Source organism: Stenella coeruleoalba (genome assembly GCF_951394435.1).
Source record: "Stenella coeruleoalba genome assembly, chromosome: 11".
Lineage (NCBI taxonomy): Eukaryota > Metazoa > Chordata > Mammalia > Artiodactyla > Delphinidae > Stenella > Stenella coeruleoalba.
In genome coordinates, this window is record NC_137157.1 from 23,484,591 (window position 1) to 23,510,084 (window position 25,494).

At 38.4% G+C, this 25,494-nt stretch overlaps 1 long non-coding RNA gene across 10 annotated transcripts in view; it reads left to right on the plus strand.

Annotated features, from left to right (window-relative positions):
• LOC307193759 overlaps positions 1 to 25,494 on the plus strand; it is a 681,048-nt gene that overhangs the window by 592,226 nt on the left and 63,328 nt on the right. For 9 of the 10 annotated variants that reach the window (XR_013830398.1, XR_013830400.1, XR_013830401.1 and 6 more), the window contains one exon: positions 240 to 316. This is a non-coding gene — a long non-coding RNA (uncharacterized lncRNA). Of the gene's footprint in view, positions 1 to 239; positions 317 to 3,713; positions 3,847 to 25,494 lie in introns of all 10 variants that reach the window. The other variant, XR_013830399.1, reaches the window with a different exon arrangement.

The window sequence follows — 25,494 nt, forward strand, 5'->3', positions numbered from 1 at the left end:
TTTTTTCAATTAAAAGGTTTACTTTGAAAAAGGAAGAAAACAAAAGCAGGTTTACAGTATAATCCCAACTTTATTTTAAAAAGTTATAACATTGAAAAATAATGTAATGTAAAGAGCTATAGCAGAATGTTGATAATGTTTACCTCTTGGATGTACCATTATTGAATGAGTTTTATTTTTGATGATTTTATATACTTTTCTCAATTCTCTATAATGTATAAATATTAATTTATTATCAGGAAGAAAAGGAAACATAAAAAGAACTACACTGAGATAATATTTTCCCCTGCTTATCAGATTGTCAAAGATTAAAAAGGTAAGAGCATGAGGGATGGGTGCCTCATACCCTGTTGGTAGAAGCTATAAACTGAGACATGTATGATTATTAAAATGTGTCCACCATCATACCCAATCAATTTCACCCCTAAGAATTTATACAATAGCAACAGATAGGCAAGTATGTAAAGATCTTTATGAAAGGGTGTTAATTTTAGCTGTTTTTTAGTTAAAACGGAAACTGTTGAATGTCCATTAAAAGGAGATTGGTTCAATACATTATGATATAAACTCAGAATGGAATGCTATAGAGTCATTAAAAATGAGCACCTGGATCTATATTTATTTATTTATTGCGGTACACGGGCCTCTCACTGTTGTGGCCTCTCCCGTTGCGGAGCACAGGCTCCAGACGCGCAGGCTCAGCGGCCATGGCTCACGGGCCTAGCTGCTCAGCAGCATGTGGGAATCTTCCCGGACCGGGGCACTAACCCATGTCCCCTGCATCGGCAGGCGGACTCTAAACCACTGCGCCACCAGGGAAGCCCTGGATCTATATTTATTAACATGGAATGCATTTGGATTATAGAACAACGTATACAGTTTGATCATATTTTAACAATTATAATAAATATATGGATATATATGTACTGACATAGAGCAATAATGGTTATCTCTGGATGGTGAAACTGTATTATTTTTACTTTTTCATCATTCTTTTCAGTATTTTGATTTCTCTTTTATAAATGTATTAGCCTACTTGGGCTGCTAAAACAAAATACTACAGTCTGAGTGACTTAAACAGCAGACATTTATTTCTCACAGTTCTGGAGGTTAAGAAGTCCGAGATCAAGGTGCCAGCAGACTTGGTTCTTGGTGAGGGCCCTCTTCCTGGCTTGGCGATGGCTGCCTTATTATTATGTCATCACATGGAGGAGAGAGGGAGGGAGAGAAAGAGAGAGAGAGTGAACTCTGGTCTCTCTTCCTCTTCTTATAAAGGTACTAAGCTCATCATGGGGGTCCATTCTCATGACCTCATCCAAACCAAACTTCCTCCCAAAGCCCACACCTCCAAATATTATCACATTGTGGGTTAGGGCTTCAGCATATGAATTTTGAGGGACACATTCAGTCCATAACAAACAGCCTGCATAATCTTTCTAATAAAAAGAAATGACCAAGGTATTTTCATTTTGGAAGGAATGAAACTAGCTAAGAGGGAGTGAAGCATTAGTTGTGCCAGAGAATAACCATGTTTTATTTTAATTTTCTTTTCCACTTGAGTTGTTGTTGGTATTTGTTGTGATTTTAAGATAGATTTGTTCTATAGACCTCATAGAGGAGAAAAGAACTGTCTTAAAGAGAACCTTGAATTTCTTACCTATTTTTACTGTTATCTAATACATTGACCTTGGAGGGAAGATGCGATAGGTGTTAAGTCACAGCTTGGCCACTCATCAGCTATGTGATGATGTTAGGCTAGTCACGTAGCTCCTCTGAGCCTGAACTCTTTCAGCCTGTAAAATACAGATAGTAGTATTCCTAATGAGTTGAGAAAATGTAAGCAGTGTGTGGTCAGGCCTTGCCAGTCCTATTTATTGCTGAATCTGCCTCCCACCCTCCCAATCTAGAACAGTCCCTGACCCAGAGTAGGTCAGTAGTTACTTGTTACATGAATGAATGAATAAGTGCTATTGTTCTGTAAACTGTAAGGTGCAAAAATGTAAGTGTTGATTTCATAGTCATTAAACATGATCACTCAGATCTGTATTTATTATCATGGAACCAGTTTGGGTTATAGAATAGCATGTATTGGGTGCTTGCTAACATTTCCTTTTAGTTTGCAGAAATTATTACAATATTCAAAATTACACTTGAAATACTGGGGGAAAGTCCAGGGATTTATGGGATGTGTGTTAGTAAAGCTATGATCTTATAAAAATGAAAGTTTTGGGCATATGTAAAATCAAGTTTTCTGCTGGGTTTTGTGACTATATAAATGGAAAAACAATATTTTTCTTCCAAAAATGATTCATCCAACAAAAATAGTGGTATGGTGGATATAAAATAATTTTATGGATAGCAGTAAATCTTTGTGGAATAAGAGCCTAATCTTTTTATGAAAACATAGGACATGCTTCTAGATGCTGATTAGCTTCATGCAGAAACTACAGAGAATGGTAAATATTCTAGTCATCTATTCTAATTAAAATTTAAATTGAAATCTGGGTTCTAATGAAGAGAAACTTAGTGCTGGCCCTGTGGGAACTCTTCAGAGGGTAAGAGGAAAAATGCACAAAGGCATAAAAAGATTTCACACAGACATTTTCTTCCCATGTGTTTTATTTGAACATACAATTTATATTTTATATAGGAGCATGTCTTTCCCTGATGGAGGCCAAACACTGTCCTTTTGACATGGACATTCTTAAAATTGTGTCATATCCCAAGAGTGCAGACCCAACTATGTCACTGTGGACACATTGGCATTATCCCTCTGACACCGTCTCAGGGAAATTAGGTGACAGCTCAACTCCACCTGAGAACTGGATTCATTACTACCAATTTTGGGCATATGATTTGGCAGACAGGGCTCAATGTCAGAGGTTACTGCTGTGTTGAGGGAAAAAAAATGTTGGGTTGCTACAGAGATATAATCAAGGAAGAATAAAACTTAAAACTCCATACAAATCTTATTGGGCAACTTTAGAAATTAAGTCTGGTTGTCAAATTATTTTACAACATCCCTTTAAGAGCTACTTGTTAAATACCACACAAGCACAAGCCTAGAGAACTCATTCAAAGAGATAAGTTATTCAAAACATTGACAAGAAATAAATGTACAAAATAAAGACATTTCAAAAGAAAGATGTCAAAATGGTGATTTCTTACTAAATGTGATATTGTCATAAACATAAAGTAAATATAGGAAATGGAAACACTAAAAAATCCATTATAGTATTTTAAAAGACATATTCGCACCACTTTAAAAAGATGTGATTTCAACCAGACATTTGAATCAAATTCAACTATTTTTTTAACTTTGAACTGCATTTGTTGCTAAAACATGACACACTAAGTGTGTCATTCCTCCATCTTATAGAATATTTCCTGCTATATTTCTCCACATTTATTCTCTTAGGTTAATTGGGGAAGTGAAACTAATTCTCTATTCAGGATTCCTTCTCAGTCAAGAACAAAGGCATTTCAGCCTACAGGAGAATATCTGAAGGCAGAAGTGGTTCTAGAAAGGTAATAAACACTGTGTTAAGGCATCTTTTCCTGGCTGTGAGCATTCTACAGATAGATGAAAGTTAGCAACTGTCTGTTGGACACTGAGTGGTAGGTAGCATGCCAGAGAGAGAGAGAGCTCACAGCTAATCTATTGTGAACACTATGCAGCATCTCCTCCTCAACCTCCCTTGGTTACTATGCAGAGAGAGGGCTGGGAGAGGAGCATCTCCCCAGCAACACTTGAAGGAAGAGCACGCTGAAAAAACAGAGCACAAAATGACAAGGACAGATCTGACACGGACTACCAGTGGAGTTTGATTAAAATGTACCAAAATTGTAAGTTTTCCTTTCCTATTTAACTGTAAGACACAGTCAGTGTTGCTTAATGTCAATGCCGTTAATGAAGTTGTCAGGCTTGTCACTTTCAATGAATACCAACTTTACTAAGAAACTGGTGCTACAGTTACCTCCAGCTGTATACGATTAAATTCATTCAAGTATGCCCAGGATCCAGACTGTTGGATCTTTGGAGAATTTCCCTATGGCTTTGGAGTCTGCCCCCATCAGAACAACTCAACATACCCTGTGAAAGACAGAAGCTTAAAACACTCATCGGAAACACAAAATTTATTTCGAACTTCCTCCAAAATGGGCCAAATGAAATTGGAGGATTCTATTCTCCTATTAGAAGAACCAGTCTCATTCGCAGATTTTGTGGCACTTTTTGAGGCACTCCAAGACTCTGTATCCCTACTGTCTGTCTTCTGCATTCCTTCCACAAGTGAAATAAAATTCCACCATTTTTCCTTTGCTCATTCCTTCCTTCCTTTATTCTCTTATTCACGAAATGTTTGAGTGTCTGGATTAATATTGCATTAAGTACAGGAGGTGATAAAAAGAAGAGCAGATTTTGAAGAATTGGAAATTCTAATAGGGTAGAAAGACTTGTGCATAAATAGCTAACATCCAAGATATAAAGTAGTAAGCACTGCAAAGAAAAAGTATTATGGGCTGAAATTCAGGTGGGAAGATAAGAAAAAGTTTGAGGCTGAGGCTGCATCTGAACTAGGCCTTCGAAAGTGGATAATATTTGAATATTGGGGGTACTTGCTGAGCTCTCTCCCTGGAACTCTCTGATCTTCACATGGCTGGGCTCCTTCTGGATATTTAGTTTGAGATCAAACATCAACCACTCAGAAATATCTTTCCCTGAACACTCAGTGAAATGACACATCCCACTCACTTTCTATCACATCACTCTGTTTTATTGTCTTCAGAGCACTTATCACTCTGTGAAATTGTTGTGTTTATTTATTTACTCTTTTCACTCATTAGAATAAAAGCTCCGTGGAAGTAGATATCTTGTCCCACTTGATTAATGCTGTATTCCCAGGGCCTAGAATATGAGCGGCCCGAAGCAAAGGCTCAAAAAATGTAAATGGGTGAAATGAGTGAAAAAGATGAGAAGAAGACTCCAGGTTTCGGGAAGAGTATAGGAAACAGTGAGGAGGCTGGAGCACGTGGATGTGCATAAGATACAGTAAAACAGGTGTGAAGTCATGGCAGAAAACACATCCGAAAGGTAGGCTGACGCAGATGTTGAGAGTATCAAATTCTGGTTTAAGGAATTTGAATTGTTTTCTATTGTAAGTGGGCAGCCATAGATTTTGGAATAGGAAAGTCACTCAAAGCAGCATTGGAAAAGCTTAGCCTTTCGGCTGTGTCCAAAATAAAGGAGCAGAGACTGAAGTCTGGAAGAACAGTTAGAGAACTCTTTAGTAGTTTAAGTGGGAAGAAATAAGATTCATTACTTTAGGGAAAGACCATGGAATGATGATTAATCCTCAACACCTGTGTGAATTTGTGTCTCCAATCTCTCTCACAAGAATTAAGTAAAAACTATTCAAGGAATAAGTATTCAGTAACAGAAAGGCATGTGATAGGGATAAGGAAAAAGGGAGGAAGGAAGAATAATTCCTAGACCTTTATGTCCAAGGAAGCCAGAGCTGGTTGGAAAGGCCTTGCAGGGAGGAGAAGACGATCTTGAAAACACCTTCACATTGTTTCTAGATCTGGCCTTGTCTTTGAGCTGAGAAAACTCAATTTGAGTTCGGATATACTTTTCCATGTTTTATTCATTCTTTAGGACAAAGAGAACACCGTTCCGTTGCACACTAGCCACCTCATGTCTACTATTAGACCACACACTCTGGTCCTCACATTCTGGTTGCTCTTTAAGAAGATCTGAATATTATAGAGAACAAACTAGGGGTTACCAGTGGGGAGAGCGAGGGGAGAGGGGCAAGATATGGGTAGGGGATTAAGAGGTGCAAATTACTATGCATAAAATACATAAGCTACAAGGATGTATTGCATAGCACAGGGAATACAGCCAATATTTTGTAATAACTTTAAATGGAATACAATCTATAAAAATTTTGAATCACTGTTATACACCTGAAACTAATATAATATTGTAAATCCACTATACTTCAATTAAAAATTTTTTAAAAAAGAAGATCTGAAAATGTAGCAGACTGTGGATCCTAGAACCAGAGCAACAGGGTTCAGATTCAGTTGTCTACCCTTGGACAAGTTATCTAAATGCTCTATGCCCCAGTCTCCTTATTTGTAGACTTGTGATGATAATAGTAGCGCCAATGACATAGAGCTTTTGTGAGAATGAGTGAGCTAAAACATGTAAAGTGCTCAGAGGAGTACCTGGCACAAAGAGAATACTCAGAAAACTTAGTTGTTACTCTTAATGCTACTGTTGCTACTCTTCATCACATTGCTAGCACCTAGCATAGTACTCAGTGCATGCTCACTATTACTCATTAATATTAATGAAAAAAAGTATGGCCTTCATTTACGTTCTGGGTTATAAAGAAGTATTCTAGTAAGCCACTTATTTGTCAGCTTCCATAATGTCAGGAGTCCACTTTGGATAGGGGAATAGCTTCAACAGCTTTCCTATGAGGTTACCAGCTCACTTTCTTTCCCATGAGTGACTCAGTTTGCTAGCCCACGGGTACATCATCATCATTATTACACCATCATCCTAGTTATCATATAATGAACACTCGCGAGGTACCAGATATTTCTGTTTGATGCAAATAGTAATGTGTGCCAGACACTGTTCTAGGGCCTAGGAATGTAACAGTGAACAAAATCCTTTTCTTTTCCCTCTAGGAGTCAGTACTTTTTTTTTTTTTTAATTGAGGCATAGCTGATGTACAATATTTTGTCGGTTTCAGCATAGAGATTCAAAAATTTTAAAGGTTATATTCCATTTATACTTATAAAATGTTGGCTATATTCCCTGTGTTATTCAATATATCCTTGTAGCTTATTTATTTTATACATAGTAGTTTGTACCTCTTAACCGCCTACCCTTATCTTGCCTCTCCTCCTCTCCCTCTCCCCACTGGTAACCACTAGTTTGTCCTCTATATCTGGGAGTCTGTTTCTTTTTTGTTATATTCACTGGTTTGTTGTGTTTTTTAGATTCCACATATAAGTGATATCATCCTGTATTTGTCTTTCTCTGTCTGACTTATTTCACTTAGCATAATACACTCTAAGTATATCCCTGTTGTGAAGTTAGTACTTTATAAATGTAATTTCATTTAATCTTCCCCAAAGTGTTGATACGTTATCACTCCCCCTTTATTTATGAGAAGTTTGAGGCTCAGCATAGCTATTAATACATGTGAAAAATCATACAACTATTAGGTGGCCGATGTAGGATATTACTCCAGGTCTGTCTTCAAAGTGTGTTTTCTTTCCAATAAGCTTCACAGCTTCTTAAACATCCTGAATCTATAAAGTAACAAATATTATTTTGTAATTGCTTATGTTAAGTGAAAGCATCTTTATTAGAAGTTCTGTCAAATTGACATTTCTGAGAAAGATTTAATATAAAACTGGGCTAAAGGGTTGATCTAGATAGAATTCTAGTAAAACAGTTCTAGATGTCTCTTAGCAAGTATTTTTATCAATATATAAGCATTTAGGTATTACTGAATATGAAAGTGGGGTCAGGTTGTTGTAGTTGTGATGGAAAGCCAACACAAAGAAGCCTCAGCGAAAAGCAAGGGACCTTATGGTTCATATAACTCAACCATAGGAGAGATCGATGGATTCAGGTGTGTCTGGATCCAGGTACTCAGAGAATATCAGCAAGGCTTGTCTTGTTCTCTCTAGTTGTAAGCTTTCCTTTCTCCCCTATTGGCTTCAGTTTCAGGCAGGAAACTCTTCCTGTGGTTGACTTGTCCTTTCAACTTCCAATCCCATAGAAATGAGCACCTCTTTCCTTATGGCTCTGGTCAAGCTCCTGAGGAAGACTCTATTTGAACCAGCTTGGGTCATGTGTCCACCAGGTATAGGGGAGAGGAACACTCTGATTCTAAATCATGGGCATGCTTGAACTTTATGGGCTGAAGTGGCTTTTTATGGAAAGCTAGAGATCTAAACATTCCCCAAGGAAAAGGACACTGGAACAACCAATATAGTCAGGAAAGTTCAAAGCTACACAGGACAGAGAGTAAGAAGAGAGTGACAAAGAGTCCAGTGAAAATCACCAAAAGAAAGCTGCAGTTAATCACTGGAATAAAAGATTAATGAAGTCACTCTGGTAATTTCACCATTTTGCCACAAGGTTTAAATTACTGATCTGAAACGTAAAACTGGAAAATGTATGTGGAATTAACATTTTTACTAGAGTGATAAATGCTGGAAATAATCCTTCAAATGTAAACATATGCTCCATCTGGGTTAGGCCATAAAACAGTTGCACTAAAAGAATATTTTTCTTTGCATGCTGCTAGAAGCTTGCACCCTTGCAAATTTTCAATCTTCCCCAAAGCAAATCCTCTTCTTGTATAAATTTATGATAGAAGTGAAGAAAGCATCCAGGTGATAAATTCTATGCACCCTCTAAACTCATGCTTTTTCTTTTAATTTCCCTATTTTTCCATTTCCCTCTCTCTGAGCTTTCCTCCATCTCTTCCATTCTTCTCTCCTGCCATATACCAATGTATTTGTCAATAACACTTGACCTGTTTAATTGTTCATAAGCCCCTGCCATCATGCAACATAGAACAGAGCAAAATAGTCGCCCTAGAAAGATTTCCAATAAAAGGCTGTATTAAGGTAAGATTTTGCTAGAGAACGGGTACCTTTCCTGATGACATAGTTTTCTCACATGTGGAGGAGAAAAGAAAGAAAAAGGACTAACAATTCTGAGCATTTCCTATGCACTAAACCCTGTGTGAAGTAGGTTTGTCTATATTCTCTTACTGAAGTCACCCTTGTTTCAGCTTCCATGAGCCAGCTATAATCACCATCTTATAAACAAGGAAACTGGTCTAGAAAGGGCAAAATAACTCAGCCCAAGTCACCCGGAGAACAAAAACCAAAACTTGAACGATGTCTACCTGATTCCAGAACCACTGTGTTTTCCAAGTCCAATAACTATGTGATTTTTAGGTCCTGATACCGCATCCTCTCCATTCTTTCTCCTACATAGTTCTTTAACTTCCAATTCAATGTCATCTACAGTAGTCAACTTTAGCCTATCATCAGCTTCCTCCTGGACTAAAGCAACAGCCTCTCAACTAATCTCCTTGACTCCTTCCTTGGTCTCCTCCATTCCATCCTCCACCTTGCCTAATGAACATTCTAGAGACAGATCTCATACGATCCGCTTTCGTTAAAATCCTTAAAAGGCTCCCAACACCCTTAGGGTCAATTCCAAAGTTTTTAGCATGATCTCATCTTCACCTACCTCCTTAGCTCCATCTTTCGTTCCTCTCATTTTGTGTTCTAGCTGTATTGGATATTTTCTAGGTCCTCAGATATGACACACTCATTTTGCCCACCAGCCTTTGTGCTTGCTGTTTCCTCTACCATTGTCTCTTTACTTTGTTGATTCTTATTATCCTTCAGGACATATTTAATTTATTATTTTTTTCATTGCCTCTGGGAAGCTTTTGCTGACCCCCTAGATTATGTTAGATTCTGCTCAGCACCATGCATTCCCTTCACATCGCATGTCTCTCTGGATGGAGCATTTATCACATCAAAGACTGTTGTATGCCCAGGGAGGGCAGGCATCATGGCAGTCTTGCCTACCAGTGACTACCTAATACTTAGTGTGGTGACTGACACTTCACAGTAGGCACTCATTTTCTATTTTTCAAATGCTCAGTGAATTCAAGTTATGCTCCTTGACTGTGAGTCTCCCTGAGTCTCTCTAAGTAGTTGGGAAGTATCATATCATTTGATATAATACTAAATGAACTAAATGAATAATGAAGAGCTATATACCATAGTTATATGGTATATAGTTAAACAGTTTGTGCAATTACTTATTCACTCTTCTGGTAACACAGCATTTTTTTAGATTATATGACATACATAATGCTGTGCCATGTACTGAGGATATAAAGAAATCATTTCTCCAGGATCCAACAATCTATTATTTAGGGATGTAGGACACACACACACAATATTTACTAAAACGGGAAACATTATAATAATTGCTTTGGAAGGCCAAAGCAGAGGAAGATCAATATTAGTTGGCATGTCAGGGAGTCTGAATGAAAGAAATGGGCCTGGATAAGTAGTTAGGATTGGAGAATCAGAAGGGATTGGGGAAGGTATTCTGGGTGAGGAAAGAGCATGATCAACAACAGTTATAGATGAGAAGTGAGTTAGCTGGAGTGAAGAGTGTGTACAGAGAAATGAGAGGCAGGATTAGACAGATTGGAGGGGGTTTGATTTTATAGAGTCATGAAGCCAAACTGAGGGCTTTGCACTTTACGCTGTAGAAGGCAGTTAAGAATTCTCTTCATGTGGATGTGACATAAAAATATTAATATTTTTGAAAGATGAAATCTTTCCTGAGTCTTTCAGAAAGGCCAAGGTGTTTCTTGTTCTAAGTTCCTACTGATTCTGATGATCATTTTGTAATTGTTGGGTTAGTATTCTTATTTCCCAGTAGACTGGTAACTTCATTGAGTAAAGAAGGATGCAATTTTGTTTCACATCCCCAGTGTCAAGCACATTGCCTGGTACGTAGTCAGCATACAATACATACTTACTGAGTGACTCAATGATGAAATGAATTAGTTATCAATCAGGCATCAAGGGGTAATATTTGAAAGTAGGAGAGAAAAGATACAGGAGATTAGTAGGTTAATGACAATAAACTGGGCATGATAGCGTAAATGATTGGAGTGGCTCCACAGGCACCTATGTGACAGATGTTTGGAAGAACTGATTATACCATACGGTTTATGGTAGCCCAAAATGGAGGTCCACCAAGGCAGCTAGAGAAACAGGACAAGATCTTGATTGAGATATCGGGGTTAATCATTCAAATGAAAGCTTTTGCAAGAATGAGGCACGGTTTCTAATGATTCTTATTTGGGCCCTTATCAAAATTTTACAGCAGAACAATCAAAGCAGTGTTATGTAATTAATATAGAAGGGGATATATAAAAAAAGTCTTCAGGACATAATGTTAAATAGAATCTACTGAAAAGTTATAGCCCAAATACTGACTTTTTGCCTATGGCCATTGCAATTATAAGAGATTTCGGCTTTGCTTTTGCCTATCTGAATTTTTTCATTTCTCTGAAAAACCATAAATACCTCTCATGTGGTAGTTATGATGAACGCTGATACCATTATAAAACTGTTACAGGGATAATTCAGTACACTCTCTATGTTTTCTGAAATTGCCTTATCTATTAAGGCAAGATTCCAATTTGGGAGCCACATATACATACGAGAACAAAACCATCTATTTGTGAAATGTGAAGATGAAAAACACGCAAACTATCTATTCTTATGACCCCCAAGCTCCTTTACTTTACAATATTATTTTCAATTACATCCTCAAGTGGCACTTTTATTTTATAATTTAAAAGAGCACACTGGATAATATATAAACCTGAGAGTAGCTTTACTACATCCTAGTCAATGGAAATAAATCCTGCCCCTTTCCACTCTAGTGTACATATCTTGCAAATCTCCGTCAACTGCATGGAGGCATTATGCATATGAGAAGTGGCATTTGTTTTTTTATTACCACTTGGTTGGAGTTCATGCAGGCTTTCTCTGCATACTGGTTTCAGCATACAGTGTGTAAAATGGAATCTTTCCAAATCCCATCCTCTCTGCTTAAGTGTGGGCCTGCCTGTTGCTCACCCTGCAGTTTCTCCTTGGTTTTCAAACATCCTCCCACTGGTCCCCGGTAGAGCAGCTCCAGAGAACAGTACCCTCCCATCAGCTTAGCGAATAGCTGGATTTCCTAGGCAGACCTTTTGGTTGTGAGTAACTGTGTGAACTCCAGTGACTCACACACTCATAATTATGTGAACACAGGGGCTCTCCATCCTGCATTTGTTTTTCACTTCCTGTGGTGTTTAAGTCATAAAGAGAAGACTTTTCCCCATTTTCTAAACCCAAAACAACCTGCTTGGGGCAGCCCTCGCAAGTCCTCTTGTAGGTTTCTGTTTTCCTTGTCCCCGCTGATCCCTCTGGCTTTCAACCAAGGTTTAACCGTAAGACTCTCATCAGAGACCTTAAAGAATAAAGGTTTCCAGCATGGGTACACTATATTAATAAATGAAACCCAACCTTTTAAAAATTACATGGTCAGAAAAACCCATTAGGCTGTAAAAGGGTTGAAGTAAACGTTCGATTTTAATATCTACTGCTGCTTAGATTTTTCTGAACTGAAAAATCCCCGGTGAGCACTTAAAACTTCATTACTCCACTGAAAGGTTGTGAAAGGCTATTCAAAGGTTTTCAGTTTTGTTGAAGTCTAGAGGTTATTACAGCTGGAAAGAATACAAACCCTAATATTACAAGAAATGAAAGGAATGAAATTTATGTTCTTATCTTCCCTGCAGTTTAATCCAGGTCTATTAGATTCATTGGTAAAAATTAGGGCAGGTTGAAAATTTTCTACAGGTTTGATGAAAAATAATATTTGGATATTATGAAAAGTATCGCTGTCTGCATCACACTCAAAGAAATGCTTTATCTCCCAGTCTTCTGGTCCGAAGTTATTTCAAGACCGGCCTCTGCTTGAAGCCCCTTAAACAGCTTCAAAACTCACATTAAAAACTTAGAGCAAAGCTGTGAATCCTATCCCAAAAGCCAACGTATGAAATGAAACCTGCAACTCAAACTCATAAATACAAAAACTTGGGGGTTATGTTCTTTTTCCATGACTTTTTAAAAAAGTATCCTATTTTTTTAATGGAGGGAATTTGTCTTAATTTCCTTTTACTTTGCCAAAATTGGTACTGATATATTTAACCAAGTAGTATTAGATGCTTTGTACCTCCCTTATTCTTCTTTCAAAGACCTTTGTGACTCTCTCCAGTCAGTGTCTGTGCTGCGAAGTGGCTTTGAGCTTAATATAACATTATTCTGCATATATCCTTCTAACCATTCATCCACCTGCCCATCTGTCTATCTGTCCAGCAAACATGCCTGGCACTGTGCTGGGTGCTAGGGAGCCAGGAAAAGATTGCTGACTGTTTTGAGGTGGACAAGTTAACAAATTGTAGCATAACATGGAGTGACGAGTGCTATGCTGGAGGTGTGTTTAAGGAGCACTAAGCTCTCACAGGAAGAGCCTAGCTTTACTACCTGAGAGGAAGGTTTATTTGAGAAGAAGACATTTGGGGGTAGGGGTTCAAAGGATGAGTCATGGAGGAAATGGAGGGGTTCAAAGGGTGAGTCATGGAGGAAAAAGGGAACACCATAAAGGCAATTTTATACTTGGGAAGGCACGGTGGGATATAAAAGCAGAGCATCTATATCAGGTTCAGAATGGGTGAGTGTGGAGGCTTGGCATAAGATGAATCTAAAACAGTGGTCTGGAATGAATGATGAAAGCTATTGTTGAAAGGTGTATTGGATTTGGTTAGGGAATTTTATGTTTTTTTTTTCTAATCGCAAAAATATTGATACAAACTTACTGTAAAAATAGAAAATTTAGAAAAGTATAAAGGGAAAAAAATTTTAAATCATTCATAATCTCATCATGTGGTAGAAATCATTGCTAATATTTTGATGTGTTGTGTTTATTTCCAGGCTTTCTCCCATGCTTTAAAGAATTTTTTTTGTTGAAATCAAATCTTGCACACAATTCTATATATTGTTTTTTTTCCAAATAACATTATAACTAATACATAATTCTGTATTACCCCTTCTTCATAATTGTAGTTTCAATAGTTGCATTGTAATCTACTACAATGAATGAAACTGTTCCTTGGCTGATGGATTTTTTTAAAAAGTTTTTGACATTATAAACAGTTCTGTAAAGACCATTTTTTGCATAAATATTTTTTCTAACTTTTGGATTATTTTCCTAGGCTTTATTCATCAGAAAATGTAAATGAGGCACTTAGCACAGTAGTTGGCTCAAATATTAACAATTATTATTGTCAAAAGTGGAACCATTGGGTAAAAAATAAGAATAGTTTTAAGGGTCCTGATACACATTATTAATTTTTTCAAAATTATTTTAATGAATTATTCTTCTGCAAGAGATAATGTAAATGTCTCTCTTTTATTGTATCTTTACCCACTGTAAATGTTATCACAAAATTATCAAAAATTAGCTTTGTTAATTTGATAGTGAAACATAGCATACCATTGTTTTAATTTATATTTCTTTGGATACCGGTGATGCCAAATATAAATTCAATGTTTATTGACCTTTTGTGTTTTCTCTTCTGTTTTCATGTTCTTTGACCATTGTTTGTAAAGGATTTGGAAAGTCCTGCTAGAAAACTGGGAGTTTATCCAATTGGCAATGGGGAGTCACTGGCAATGGGGAGCTTTTCAAGTTTTTGCAATTGCACAAAAATGACCATCGCAGAAAATAATTCATTGCTCTTCGATTATTAGCTCCATAATAACACTGTTCACATATGGTTTTAAGAGGCATGGTGATAATAACAACATGATAAATAATAATAGTAGCTGCTATTTAGTACATGCCTGCTAAGCAACAGCATTTTGTAGGCATTTCCAGTATTATTTTAATTAATTCCCATAACACTGTAAGGTAGGTATTATAATCTCAGCACCATAGCTTGAAGTTTGAGTGCCAGTTATTCATCTTTCCTCCATCCCAATTCTATTCATTAGAGAACTAAAACAAGGAATACAGCTATATTGTAATAAAATTTCTGTACAACTCTAAGGATATATCTGGGGTTTGCCATATGATATATTTAAATGCTCAACCCTAACATATCTAAAATATAAACTATTTGTACTCTGTTTATACATAGCTACACAAATTGATTTCAAAAATATCATTATTATTGAACCTATTTATAGAGTGATTTAATGGATGACATTTTATGGAAATCTTAGTTAAGTTATATTAAGTAATTAGGCTTGTTTAGGCATGGAAGCCTCAACGATTTCCCCAGGAAATTTCTTAAAACTCCTCAGTTTTAAGAGAGTTTTTGTGGTATATATCCAATTTTAAAAAAGACTGAAGCATATCTAAATCAAGCAAAGAAAAAAAAATGGTGGGGTGTTCACAGTTCTGGCTTTGAATTACAGTTCATTCTTCAGCATCTAATCATTTTTCATTCAAAAATATAGAGGGAGGAGATTTGGGGATATATGTATATGTATAGCTCATTCACTTTGTTATAAAGCAGAAACACACCATTGTAAAGCAATTATACTCCAATAAAGATGTTAAAAAAAAATATATATATATATAGGTTCCTCTTAGGGATTATGAATTGGGTATAGACTTGAAACTTGTCCTCATACAGGAGGAGGTAAGCACAAATGATCTGACAAATTCCATTAGAATTTTAAATGGTAATAAGTACTTTCAAGGAAACCTGCAGGACATCTAAATGAGCTGTAGAGAAGACAGCTCTGAGGAAGCGGTATTTAGCCTGAGTTCCAAAGGATGAGTTAGAAATAGCCTGACCTATATTAGGGAGAAGGTGTTTGGGGAGAGGTCAGGAGCAGAGAAAAATGTGGAGGGTTTGAGGAAGTGAAAGATGAGTGTGGTTGGAACTCAGGCTAGGTGGAGAATGAAAAGGAAGTAGATCATGCAAGACCCTGTGGGATGTTGGCATTTCTGGATTTTACTCTAATGATAAAAGCAAAGAGACATTTCTCATTATTATTATCATCATCATCATCATTAATTTATTTTTAGCAGAGGAGTGAAGAATGCCTCCACTATTTGGTATATATGTAGGTGAAAGAAGTGGTATTGGCAGGAAATGAGAAAGGGCTTTTATTCTGTTTTAATTACTGTGATCAAACTTCCTAAAAATAATAGGGACCCACGGCTTAACAAAAGTTTTTTTCTGTGCTGCTGCAGGAACAAGAGTCCAACTGGTAGTTGTTGACATTTCTGGGAAATTATAATAACAATAGAGAGGATATTTTACAATTGGGACTTGTCAGGAAAATAGTATTTCTATGATACCTTTATGTGCCGCAGGCTAGGGGGTCTGGACTTGATTCTTCTGGCCATAGGGTGACATTGGAAGTTTGTAGGCAGAAAGTGACGTGATCCGGTGTGTTCTAGTGAGGTGATTGGAGGCACTGAGGGACTGGATTGCAGAAGAATGAGACAGCAGTTAGGAGTTTACTTTAGGCGTCCAGGCAAGAGCTGATGAGATTTGGCTAAGACACTGGGGTGGGTTTCATTTACATGTTCCTGAGCGAACGTGTATTCTTCTCACACATGGTCATAAGTATCTGGGAAAATGTTACTATTTATGTATGGTTAGGGCAGATCTACAAAGAATCTGAATAAACGCTCCTTTTCCAAGAAGCTGGGTGGCATATGGATCACTCTTGTCTGTGAATTTTTATACTTTATTAATTGTGTCAGCAAGTATAAATCAAGCCCCAATTACCTACACCAATAGATACTGGAGTCATAATTGTCTACCTGAAACAACGTAGGGGTAATTATGCTGTTAATGCCATTTGTACGACAAAAGTCAAAGTTCTCAGCAGCAGCAGCTTCTGTATGACTGCCAAAGAGTCTTCCGTTTTTGACAGGGCAGACTTCAAGTGTGGGTAGTCAACCACACGCCTTGAGGGGTAGAAAGGAGGTATCTTTTGCAAGCAGAGCCATATGTCTGGAAGGTTGATGTCTGGAACACCATCCTCAGTGATTCTCTTATACCTTTGCTCTAAGCATTGCATTTCCTCTATGGTCCTTCGAGAATGGGAATTTATCTGGTGGGGAAAATCACTGGGTTGTGTCTATAGCACAAAAATACAGTGAGTTAATTAGGTTGCTCTTCTTGCTTGCTTTGGAGACAGTGATTGTGACTGTATTGCTATGGGATAGGGGACAGGGAGAACTGGTACAGAGAAGAAAGGGGACACTGAAATAAAGTGACTGATATAGAGAAAGGAAGAAGTAGGAATTTGGGGGGGAAATGCTGTCAGCTCATCCATAGTTTTGACTAGGTCTGGCCCTGGTAACTAAGTTAATCAATATTGTATATGTTGTAACTCAGATCATCTCAGAGTTAGAAAGGATATTAAATATCACTTTATCCAAACCTCATCTATTACATGAGAATTACTTACAACACTCCTAACAAGTGACCATGTACCTTTTCCTTGAACACTTCAAGTGGCATGCATCCCTTGACTTCCCCAGGCAACCTGTTCCCACTGAGGCCAAGACTTGAATTTCATTATAAATTGTTCCTTATGAGGAGCCCAGATTTGTGTTCTTGAAACTTTGTTTTGACTTCCAGACCCACACTTTCTTCAATTATTCATATTTGTATTTTCTTTTTTTCTCCCTCCTTCCCTTTTTCCCTCTTTACCTTTCTCCATCCTTCCTTAAAAAAAGCACCAAGCATTGGGCACAGAACAAGTTTAATTTTTCCTACATGCAATCCAAGTATTAAAGACATATCATCACAGCCTCTCAAGTCCTCTCAAGAGTTGAGCTCCTTGTTTTATTTGTTTTTCAATCACAGTCAAATTACTTTAAATTTCGTATTATAAATGCAATCTACTGGTTGTGCCTATATTTCACAGTAGGGTGGCAGATTGTCTAAAAGCATTCAGTAGGGGAATATTCATTTCAACCCAAACAAGATAAAGTGTATGCTCTTGCGAGTTTCCTTTGCCTCCCAAGTATTTGATTATGCTCCACAGGTGATAGAAAACTTGTTTTGATAGCTTCTTACAGAAAATAACTACACCTCAGTTGCAAGTTATTGGAATCCCAATTATAAGTTGTTCCTTTAATAACGCGACATTTTTGCCTTTTTCAGATTATCTGCTTCTCAAGGATATTACTATAAGAAAATAAGTAACTTCGTTGTGATTGTATAGATTTTCTTTTACCAGAATGATAACTTTAAAGGTACCAAACAAATTAATGGTCTTATGAGCTGGATGTTCTCTGCTGGATTGCTTGGCACATAAAATACCCTTCTCCCAAACTTTCGGGACCTAAAGGTGCACACTCACACTCTCTCTACAGATGTCTGTGAACAAATCAGATGCTTGAGGTGACTTCCAAAGTGTCAGATGCTTCACTATGAGGCCTGGGTCAACTCATCTAGCATATTTAGAAATCCTCCTAATAGCAAATGTGTTTTTGCTTTGAAATTAAATGCCAGTCATATGCCAAACCAATCATATGCCAATGCCAAACATATAAAGTTCCAATTTCCACAACTTTGTAGCTATTTCTCTTCTCACTTGACTTTCATTTTATATAAGCTTTCTTAAATTTTATGATTAATTTACTGTGTATATTCTCACAACTTAGTTTTCTCTCTCTTTGACATCAGAAGGCCTTCCTCTCACTGATAGCCAATTTACTAAATAACATTTCTTTCCACCTGCAAAACTCACTTCATTCTATAACTTTTCTAGACTGAACTTGATCCTGTCCAGAAAACTTGATCCTGTCCTCTATTGCCAGAGGCGAGGAGAGGCAAAAACAGAAAAAATAAAAAATAAAATAATCATAATTGATCCAAACATCATATAAATATGTAATGACTTTATATACACTATCTCATTTGCCAGGGATTGTCTAGGGAGGCTGCGTGAATCTGTCACAGCCAGTGAGACACAGAGTGAAATCAGCTAGGAGCTGTCTGAGAGAGCTTATGCTGCTGGTAAAATGCTGGACCAGTAAGAGAGGCTTTTTTTTTCCTCTTTTCCTTCCTTTATCTTGTGGTGCTATAGTATAAGAATGTGACGCTTCGAGTTTCAGTGGCCATCCTTTAGCCATAATGGAGCTACTGCTAATGATACACAGTTGATGGCAGGAGAGAAAAGCAGAAAGAACCTGCTTCCTGGTGACATCATGAAGGTGCTGTATCTGCTAGCTCTTGTTACTCCAAAAATATTGCTTAAAACAATAACCATTTATTTAGCTCAAGATTCTATAGGGGGCAGTTTGGGCTGGCTGAGCTGAGTGGGTCTTCAGGACTCAGCTGGTCTGATTCGTGCATCCATGGTCAGCTGCCAGGTCAGTTGAGAGTTGGTTGGTAGGCAGGGGTGGGGAGAGTACACAGCTAGAATGGCCCGTTTCTACTCACATAGTGTCTCACCTCCTGTAAGTTAGTCCAGGAATATTATGGTTAGTTGGAGTACAAGAGTAAAAGTGGAAGTGCATAAAGTCTCCTGAAGCCTAGTCTCAAAACTTGTCCAACAGTTCTTCTGCTGCATTCTATTAGTTCAAGAAGGCGACAAGGCAATCCAGACTCAAGAGGTGATAAAGGCTCAGTCTCTTGGAAGGAGCTACAAAGAATTATACCCATTTTTCCATCTGCCACAAATACCAAATCAACGCTGGGACCACTCACCTTTGGACCAATGCATATCTTTATGGGTTAAACTACCACGAGGCAGTTTTTCTGTTATTTTCTGCCAACATATTCTAACGGATCCAAACTGTCCTCCAACATTCCAGCAGCTGACTCTTAAGCTGAAGAAGTAGCCTTCACTCTAGACAAAATTACAAGTTAAACTCTTTAATTTTCAGAACAAAAACACCCTGTATACTACTTGGAGGGCTGATATACTGAGAAAATTATCCTCCTTTCAATCAACACCACAGAAAATTTGCATTTCTGGGGAGTGTGAGTGATTTCCACTTTTAATTGTCTTCCACACAGTTCTTGTCAAAGATGAGCTGAGACAATCAGCATCCCATAGGGATTACCTGTTATATCTTCTTCTTCTAGATTCTGTAAGCCTCAATTTATTCTGCCTTGCTTTCCAGGTAGCTGTTTGCATGTTGGTCTCTCCCATTAGGTAGCAAGGAGTAGGGTGGCCAAAACTGTGTTATATTCATTCTTCCTCCATCACTCCCTGTTCCTGGCACGTCTCCTTCCCCAGCTTCAGCACTCATGGCTCCCTCTGGCAAGTAGCAGGTACTCAGAGTTTTGTTGAATTGAATAATAGGATAAAAGCTGATAATACCATATTAAAGACTCTAGAGAGTCATTGGTGTTAAAATGTATCTACTCTTAAAATTCAAGGTAAAGGGGTTGTAAGTAAAGTATATCTCACTCTGAGTTTGTAGTAACTGTGTTTCTAGTGTCTGTAAACTTGGTGCTTTGACATCTGTCCTGCAGGCATATGTTGGACATGCCTTATTCTGGACAACCTGATAATAAGTCTGTGTCAGTCTACCTTGACCTCCTGACTTCCTGGTCAACCCCCTACCTCCTCCTCCAGAGAAATTCTCCTCCTGGGGACGTGCTTTTCAAATATAAACCAAACAATCCGGAGTCCACGCCCCCAGCTGCCTTCCTTTTTGGGCTCTTAGTCTCTGAGCCACTATCTACCGGCCCTAATCACCCCAGGGGAAGGTACCAGATAACCAGGAACAGCCGCCATGCTCCAGAACCCACTGAAAATATTCAAACTAGCCAATCCTAAACCTGCTTACTCTGCCTTGTCTTTTCATTCCCACAATAAAAGCTCACGCTCATCATGCCCGCCTCTCTGCCTTATAACCGACACCAGGCCTTTCTCATATGGCCTTCCATAGCGTGATGTGCACTCCCTCTTTTGGGATCTGTGAGTATAATAAAATATCTTTTCAATGACAATCATCTCCTGCTCTGTTGGCCTTATAATGCTTATATTATAATAATACCTACTGAAACAGAGTTGATTGTTCCATACCTGACCAATATCCAGCCAGAGTCTGAAGTGGAGAAATAAAGGTTTTCTTTTTCCTTAAGAGGACTGGAAACAGAAAAAAAGTTTAAGGAAAATAGAATTTATGGGCTCTTAGAAGAAGAAGAAAAAACAATATTTGTCAGCAAAATGAGCACTGGATAAGGGCTCTACACACGTGGAGTGAGAAAGGGGAAACAAAAGGGAACAAAAAGGAACAGGGGAAAATATAAAGCTACTCTGACCATTTTGCCACTGTGTCTTAAAATACTTGCTGAATATGTGAATTGGGGCTTGGAGGAGCTTGTTTTCTGTATTTCTCCTTCCTGAGCTTCAAAAAATCCCACAGTAATTCCCATGGCAGCCAAGGCTGAGAACCAGTGTACTAGAGTCTTCCTATTCAAAGGGGGATCCTTGGGCCAGCAAGGTTGGGCAACACCTTGGGGACGTGGTGTCCTATTGCCAGCTTGCACAGGCTTCAAAAAGCCAATTGTACACATCTCTTTCCAACATCACCTTCACTGGCATGATGCTGACAGCTTGAAATAGGCCATGGTGGGAGTAATTATACCATGGGAATTGGAAAATGCCCTTCTGATCCCTGGCCCCAGAGCCAGCTGTTAAGTATTTACCAGCATTCCACTTCTTAGGGGCTTGTAAAAAATGCAGCATCTCCAGCTCCATCCCAAATCTACAGAATTAAATGACCATTTTAACAAAATCCCCAGGTAATCCACATGCATATTGAAGTTACAGAAGCACTGATAAAGTCCAAATCCTTGACACAGCTTTCAAGGCCCTTCAAAATGCAGCTTCATATCCTCCCACTACCCATTTCCAGACACATGAAATCCCCCTCACTAAACGCCCTCCAAAATCCTGGATTCTCACAACTCCCCATGCTTTTCCCTTAGCCTGGGAAACCCATTTCTTTCTTTGCTTTCACTGCTAAAATCAAATACCATCTCTTCCAACTGTGCAGGCAGAAATAATGATTCTGGTTTTTTTGCTCCCTAACTTGTCACATAGCACTCTCTCAGGGTAATTCTTTTATTTTATTGTCCTATTCCATTTACAGATCAGTCTCTGTGACTTGCAAGATCCCCCAAAGGCAGGCACTGTGACTTCATCTCTGAATCCCTACAAACCAGCACATAGTAGGTGCTCAGCAAATATTTGTTAAATCTCTAAATTGCTTCATCAAAGAGATGTAATCTAAAAGTTTTGAAATTCTAGTCAGTTCTGATAACATATGCATCTAGGACAAATGTGCAAACCTCAGGAACAGGCATAAATGACAAAAATAAAAAGGGCTTTTCTGCTACAATTTGTTCCTAAGTACTTAGGAATAACTGAAAACTAAAGGCCATTTCTGCTTGTTTTGTTGAATAATACATCTGCAAACTAGAAAACTGCATGTCTATTTTATTTACCAGCACAAACGCCCATTTGCTCACACACAGAGCTGTTTGCAAGCAAATTTTGTTCCCATGCAAAACAAATGTAGATTTGGCATTAAACAAGTGCCAATTATTTCGTGACTGTGGAAGGGAAAGGAAGGGTGATTTAACAGAGACTCTGGACTAGGAAGCAGAGAAGGCGGCCTAGCTCAGCTGCATGGGGCTTTCTCATCACACGGAGTGAATGTTTAATCTGCTTAATTGGGTGGGCATTCATTGCCGATGAGCAGGGACCCAGTGTTCCATGTCATTTTCTTTCTCTACGAGATGGCTGCTGTGACCTTCAGCAGTCTCCTCTGCTTGCTGCTGGAAAATAGGAAGCTAATTTGGGCTTGTTCTCATGTTTCTTTCATGCGGTGGAGAGAATTCGTTTGATAAGCCCTATGTCAGTTTTTATTGTGAGGCCTGATTACTGTGATTAATTTCAACACAACTAGTTACCGTTTATTAAGGACCCACTAGGTGCCAGGCGCTAAACAGAGAAGCTTCAAGCGCCCTGTCTCGGGGAAGTTTTAACCCTCACCACAACCCCGTAAGTGACGCTGTATTGGCCTTTTCTGAGGATCAGGAAACTTGAGGTTCGGTGTTGAGTCACGTACTGGTGAGTGGCACAGACCGAACTGTACATCAAGTCTGTTGGCTGTAACCAACCCTGGCATCTTATTCTTTCCACTGTGCCGTGGTCCCTCAATTTAATGAAAACTACCTAATTAATCATTTTCACAGCTTGACCGTGTCAGCAACTGCTCTGGAGAAGAACTTTATTCCTTTCTTTTGGCTGTCTTAGTGGAAAGAAGCAAAGTCTGCTTTTCTGGCAACTCTACCTGCCTTTTTCCTCCTGCCCTCTTCTCTCCACACCCACCCCATTCCCAGGAGTTTGGGGTCTCCTGGGCTCCCACTTCACTTCCCAATGCAATCCTGCAGCCTTCTGTTCTGGGCATGTTCTGCCTCTTCCTTGAGTCCCCAGCTTGCACTCCCTGCTTATACAAAGCTCCCTTCCTTCCTCCCTGCCCCTGCCACACACGCAGACACTGAACACTTAACTTGTCTCCAGTCTCATACTCCAAGCATTCCAAGCCACAACAGCAAAAATGATGAACTATTTCCTGCTCAGGTCCTCACGAGTTTCAAATGACTTACATTTAGTTCTGCAAAGAGTTATACATTCGGCAAAAGTGTACTGTGTGCCATTGGGTGTCAGGTACTGTTACAGGCTCTGGATATTCAGCAGTCAACAGCACAGAAGGTCCCTGCCCTCCTGGAGCTTATTTGAGTACCTGCTATACAGCGAGCACTGTTCTGTGATCTGAAGGTACAAATAAGACGAAGGCTTAGCATGTGGGCTTGGGGGTTCACAGATAACTGAAAAAACATAGTTTAACTTCCACTGGAGGAAATTATATACAGTGTTTATTGAGCATTTATTATGTATCAGTTACATTTCTAGGCCCTTTCTAGATATTATATTAACTACATTTCATAACTTACCCCATAGCATTGGCTGCTAGCATTATCCTAATTTTGAAAAAGAGGAAATTTGTGACAGAGAGAAGTAAAGTAACTTGTCTACAGCCCCACAGCTAATGAATGGTGGAGATAAGATTAAGAAGAGGAAATCTGAATGTGGAGCTGAAGCTCTTCATTCCACTAAGAATCTCTCTCAAAGAAAATATCTTAATGTGGAAAACCTTTCATGAGTAAAGATGTGTATATAGATGTATTTATAAGGGCAGGAATTTGGGGATCACCAGCATGTCTAACCACAGAAGAATGTTAAGGGAATGGTAGTACACTGAAATTCTGAGGAATTTCAATAATCATTCGGAAACTCAGTAACAGCCACACCATTCTCCCCAGTGCCAGCATCTGTAGGAACCTGGCAGTATCTCCTCAAGGCAGAGTAGTGTCAGATGCCTAGATTTTTATAATATTTTTCTGCTCCTGGTTTCATGCTTTCTGCAGTCTCAGCTATTTTTCCATTCTTATTTTTTTTCTCATAGATAAACATTCCCGCAGATATATATATATGAACTATATGTAATTTGAGCTGTTCAAAACACAAAGCTGAACATAATTGGTGGCACTGTAAATCTTGGAATCACAAAGAACCATCTAAGGTACCAGAACAAGATAGTTTCTGGGACCTTTCCTCCACTTAATTACATGGGTTTCCATAGCAATGGAAAAAAGGAGCAGAAAAGAGATGGTAGAAGACTCTGGTATTGGGATTCACATAGTCTTGGTGAAAGTTTCTTTGAGTCAGACTTCAACTGGACCTTGCCTTATTACCAATAGCCCAAGATTATTCCAGTCAGTCTCTTTCGTATTATCCCATGAATGATGAAGAAAATGAAAAACGGAAGAAAAAGTGAGATTCGTGCCAGTGTTACCATAAAATGGAACACGATGGGACTTTCAACAATTTTATTATAGTGACAATATAATAAAATAGCAAATTTTTATTATGTAAAGTCATAAAAGTAGAATAAAAGATTGTATAGGATAAGCTGAAGGCCAGATTTGTGCTTAACCTCTGGCAAATGTATCAGGTTTTATGATAATACATTTTGAACATCACTCAAATTGGTAACTTGATCCAAGAGTTCTAACTGGTCTTTTCTTTGCCGGTTTTTCTAACCTTGTTATAAATTTTTGTATCTCAAAATGCCTTTAACTTTATTTTAGAGAACAGTAGGGTATAAATTAATTAACGGAAACATTATTTTTCTATCTCTTACTTCCTTTCACACATTCTTTGACCTATTCTGGGCTCTAGTGATTTCCCTCTTCTCAGTAGAATTCTGCTTTCTCAGATCTAAAGAATTATTATTATTTTTTGACAGATAGTAAACCATCAGGAGTTGAGAGGAAGAAAATGCTGAAATTACTTGCCTTTGGTGTCAAGTTTCAGATGAAGTCAAAGTGGGGGAAAGAGGAGTGTGGGAGAGCTGATGTCCTGAAACGGGCAAAAGCTAGAGAGCTGAACCCGGTGTCTGAGTTCTAAGAGCAAAGACCATGGTGTTAGACAGGAATTGGCTGGGGGCTAGAGTCAGAGGTCATGATGGGAATTGCAAAATTGAGAGTCAGGTAGCCAAATTAAGTAAAGAGTAAAAAATAAAGTGAATTCTCAAGGCAAGACCCTGAGAGTCAGAGTGAAGGTGCTAGAAAGGCAAAGGCAAGATTCTCTGAGGTTCATTAGGGCTGCAGTTGTCTTTGCCTTCACCGAAATGTTTGCCTTTTCCCCATTTCTTGGGGCCTCATGAGCTGGGCACTGTGACTGCGTCTTCCTGTGGCTTTCATAGATTCATCCTTTGGAAGCATT